Below are 5,087 nucleotides of genomic sequence, written 5' to 3'. Positions count from 1 at the left end.
TCACCACTTGGAGATGCGGTTGTTCTATTTTTTTATAGGCGAAGCTCCTTAGGGGCTAGCCATGTCTGTATGTCCGTCCGCCGTCGGGTGCACGTGCTCCTGCTCGTGAGCTAACGCGCTCACGTGCTCATGAGCACGTGAGCTCACGAGCAGGAGCACGAGCACCCGACGGCGGACGGACATACGGACATCAGAGCCGTATATGTAGAGAGTTTGGTCAATGGGAGGCGCGGGCAGAGCTAGGGCGTGCGGCAGACTCGGAAAGAGGGCTTGGCATGCTCTCTTAACCAACCAGAAGCCGAAAAGAATCCCCTAGCGGTGGTAGCGAGAAACAGTTCTGATCGAAGGTCTACGTTCGTTTATGGCTTTAATAAGTGCGTAAGAGTGAAATGGAGTAACTCTTTGTGGTTGAAAATAGGGTGCACGTGTTGCTTTGATCATGATCATGCAAAAAGATGTAAGAAACGAATGCGCTGCTCAACTCTGTTTTGCGCGGACAGAGTGCGACCGCTCGGACGGCAGATTCCCGGCCCTCGGCGCTTGGCGTACGGATTATATCGATCGTTCCGCTAGTCGCACTCTTCCACCATCATTTCAGATGAGCGTGATTGAAACATCACGTGTACCATATTTTCAGCCATCCAGAGTTACTCCAATGCAGTTATCAGGTTTGTTTCTCGCGACCACCACCAGGTATTATTTCCGGCTTCTGGTTGGTCACATTCGAATTTCTGACGACGCCCTGGAACACGCCCAGCCCGCTTTCGGCAAATGGCGCCTCCTCATTTGTCTCCTATACTTCCCAACGAATGGCCAAACTCTCTACATATACGGCTCTGACGGACATAGCTAGCCCCTCTAGACGATTGCAAGCTGGGCGACTGGCCGCCGCCATGTCTCTGCTCGAGCAGGCACGCCCGTGCGATTACGAGCTTGCCAAAGCTACGTTCACCCGCGCGTTGCACGCGCTTGCACGCAGGGGGCACCACTTGTGGCGCAATGCTTGCAATTGTCTATAATAGACCTTTTTCGCATAACCTCAAACCAGCCAGTAACTGACGTACCCTCGACCTGGTGCATTTTTAGATTGCCCACTAACACAGGGTACGCAACCGCCAAGGGTATGGGCGAAAAGGCTTAAAAACGAACGTCGTGCATGAGTTAGTTCCGAGTGCTCCTTTTTACCGTGCTGCAATTTCCGAAAATCTACGGTTGTCTGGCTACCACCACATGGTCATCGCATGGATCAATAATTTTAAGAGCATAAGAACAATAACAGAATGTTTGCTATCAGCACAAGAAGCTGCTGCGCGAGTGTGGGTGCCATGTTATCGAGCTTCGCATTTTCCCCAAAAATCCTTATTTATGAAGTCAATCGATTGCGAGCTTGAATCGCGAGAGATTCGTATCAGGCTCAATGTCACGTTTAAGCTCACGACCACTTCGTCTACGACAAGAGAACCGATTTTAATTCCCGGCGCAGGTGGTCCAATTAGGTTATCACTGCAAGCCCCATGGTATCTGAAAGGTATGAAAAAGTCTACATGCCACCACTAAGATGGAGCTATCAAATGCCGAGAGCTTACCTGCATAGACTACATACATTAAACTGCTCATATACACTTCGCTGTGGAAACTCAATCAAAACACCCCACCGTCTTCGTCCTCGTTCTCTAGAGGAGGCAAGGTGGTGGCCTGTGAGTAGCCAGCTGGACTCAACCGCACAAGCTCCAACCAAGTTATTGCAGCCCACCATAGCCAAGTCTAGCCAAGTCCCCCCCGTACCCACATCGTTGCCTACCCAGATAGCTGTGCTGCCAGAACTAGCCGGTATTTCTTTTTCTAAGCCGCTAGACGGCGTCGTCGGCGCCGCAATTCTCAAGATGGCGGCGCCTTTAAAGAAAAGTTCTATAAGGAGCTTCGCCCCTAAAAGAAGGAAACACGTTGCACGCGCACAGACGCGACGTTTGCACCGCAAACAGGAGCATTAGCGCAGCTGCGAACGGTATTGGGGTTGGGGCCGTGGGACCGCCGCTTTAAGCGTGCGTAAGAGCATCCGGTGGTCTTGCGGAGTCACCTCGAAGAGCAGCACGGTGCTGATAGCCTGAGGGGATACGGACACCGTGTAGGAAGCTCTTCTGCGTTCCTGAGGTACGGCACTTCGATGCTCTCAACATACCAATAGACCATTCCAAAAATACGCAGCCCCTCTCATCGTCTTTTCGACGTACTACGGCAATTCGATGTACGGAGCGTGAAGGAGAACAACTGAATAGAAGGATGGGTTCATGCTGGTTCAGCATTGTTGTTGTTGTTGAAGACGTTTATTGATAGGTGAAAATTTCACCAGTCAATTTGTTGGAGCAAGTTTAAAAATGGACGGATAGGCGGGACATTGGCAATTTACAAGTAATAGTATAGCTGTGGTCCCGCCGCTTGGAGTATAGACCCCCTAGATATGAATGTCCAAGCCGGTCTCACTCAGAAATCCGAGCAGACTGGACAGGACCGCGACACGCATGTCTTTGTCTCCCACTGGTTTACACCAGGCTTCGAAGCACGTAGGGCGGTGTTGTTCTAGCGTCTTCAGGGCTTTCGCCCTTTCTTCATTAAAAATCGGACAGTGCCAGATCAGATGACATTCGTCGCACTTGACGTCTCGATTTCTGCAGTAGATGCAGCCTTCGGAGCAGGCTTCTTCTTCTTTCCTTTGCTTCTTTGACAATAGACTATAATCGTGATCTACTGCCGTTGAAGTGTTGGCGAGTTTCGTCTTCCTCTCACGGGCCGCTCGCTCCCATCGTTGGGTGCGGGCTGGCGTGATGCCGGCTTGGGCCCTTAGCCTTCGGAGGGTGACTGTCTCGTGCCGTCGGAAAGTTCCCGAAGGAATGGTCGCTTCGGGGGGCTCGCCTCTGGCGTTGAGTTTGGTCCGCTCATTTTTCTTGTATGCTAATTTGATGTTGAGGATGGTTCCCTCGGGGTCGTACAAGTTGAAGGCGGGCGGTGGCGGTTCCACAGAGGGGGATGGCCCCGGGTCCTGGCGTCGAAGGTCGATACGATTAAGCTCTTCGATCGCCGCCCGGTGCGCCCTCTCGTTGCCGGCGATGCCCGCGTGACCGGGAATCCACTCCACCCTGATGGTGAGCGGGTTTAGGTCGCGCCGTTCCAGGTTCTGCGCCAACCGGAATATTTCTCCGACTGCTCCGTGTGCTATGACTTGCGTCCTGAGCGCTCTCACGGTGGCCTGGGAGTCCGTGAAGACGCGCAGTGTGCGGAATTTGTCGCTCGATGTCGCACCCGCGTCTTTGATGGCTTCAAGTACGGCTCTGACTTCCGCTTCCTGCGCCGATTCGCATCGCTGCAGCTCCGTGCTTTTCGTTGTCTCCTCATAATGCCACGCCGCCGTGGCCGCCACTCCGTCTTTGAATGCTGCGTCAGCGTACGCATAAAGCTCGTCGTCACCTCCGTTCTTCTGCTCGTGCCGTCGAGCAAATTTGCGCCTTCTGCCGGTGTTTGTCGCCGAGTTCATCCTTCTCGGGATCGGCCTGGCTGGGGTGACCGTTGTCTTCTGCCACGGTGGAATGGGATCCGGTATCGGTGGTGGAGTTGTCGTTGCACACAGAGAGCTCCATGAGGGCATGAGTTCTGCTATGGCCCTGCCCTGACGGGTATGTGTTAGTTTGGCAGCATACATCCACTCCTGATGCCGTTGGATCTCTTCCAAGGAGAGCATAGGGACGGCTTCGTGTAGTAATTCCAGGCGCGTACACTTCGGCAGGCCCGAGATGCAGCGTCGCGCGTCATTCATTCGTGTTTCCAGTTTGGCCCGTTGATTGGTGTTGAGTTTGTAGAAACGAAGGCCGTAGGATATTTTGGATACCAGGGCGGCTTGTACTACGGTCCTCACTAACCCTTCTCCCAGACCCCCGACTCGTGTCGCTAGTCGACGTACGATCGAGAGCCCTTTCTTCCAGGTAGTTCGCATTCGCTCAATCCAGATGGTTGGGTCGCCGCCCGAGTGAATGTTCACTCCTAGGATGGAGTGCTCTGTCGCCTTTTGGATCTGCTGCCCGTTAAAGCGCAGGTCAGCGTCAACCTTGTCCCAGTCTTTCCCAAAGGCCATACATATATCTGGTCTTCTCGGGCGATGGACGAAGGCCGCTCTCTGTCAAGAAATCGCTCACCACGTCGAGGGCCCGTTGGATCGTCGTCTCAGGAAGAGGCGCGCTGTCACTTCCCATCGTCCACACAGTGATGTCGTCCGCATAGACCGTGAATGCTAGGTCCGGAACGGCAGCGAGTCTCCATAAGAGAGGCTTTATCGCCAGGTTGAATAGCATCGGCGACAACACTGATCCTTGCGGCACGCCGATCTCGTTGGATTTCTCTGTACTACCCCTGTGCTTGCCAGTTTTCACCAGGTATTTGCGTCCGCTTAGAAAAGACTTAATGAAGTTCAGTGGCCTGCCTCGCACCCCTAGCTTGCGAGTCGTGTCGATGACTGTGGTGTGAGGCAGGGTGTCGAAGGCTTTCTTGATGTCCACTGCCACCAGGAGTTGGCGGTGGCATTGCGTCGGCCGGTTCATTAAGTACTCTCGAATCAGTACTAGACTGTCCTGTGTTCCTAGATTTTTGCGGAATTCTGTCTGAGCAGGGTGTAGCAGCTCCCTCTTCTGCTCGATTATCCAGTCGATCCGTGCAAGCACCATGCGCTCCATCAGTTTTCACAGGACAGAAGTGAGCGAGATGGGGCGCATGTTGCTCGCGCAGTCGGGCTTCTTCCCTGGTTTCGAGATGGGGCACACCCAGGACAGTTTCCAGCTATCTGGGATGGTGCCCTCGCGCCAGTGGTCATTGATTAATTTCAACAGGTCTCTCTTGATCGCCTCCGGGAGGTTCTTGAGCATGGAATTAGTGATCCCGTCTGGCCCCGCCGCGCTTCGCTCGTTGCCCTTTTCGATCGCTGCCTCCATTTCCCACTGTGTAAAATCCGCTTCATACTCCTCGTTTTTCGATTCTTCATGGTTGTAGATTACCGGGTTTGGGCTGGTAGCGGGCTGTGGGAAAAAGACGTCCCCTATCTCATC

The 5,087-nt window shown here is 53.5% G+C and overlaps 1 pseudogene; it reads right to left on the bottom strand.

The window, feature by feature from the left end:
* Positions 1–2,452: 2,452 nt before the first annotated feature.
* Positions 2,453–4,340, bottom strand: LOC115329458 (annotated as a pseudogene).
* Positions 4,341–5,087: the final 747 nt, after the last annotated feature.

Source organism: Ixodes scapularis, unplaced genomic scaffold (assembly GCF_016920785.2).
Source record: "Ixodes scapularis isolate PalLabHiFi unplaced genomic scaffold, ASM1692078v2 PGA_scaffold6__148_contigs__length_123643588, whole genome shotgun sequence".
Lineage (NCBI taxonomy): Eukaryota > Metazoa > Arthropoda > Arachnida > Ixodida > Ixodidae > Ixodes > Ixodes scapularis.
The sequence above is the reverse complement of the archived record's forward strand: the minus strand, read 5'-3'. Positions and strand labels throughout refer to the sequence as shown.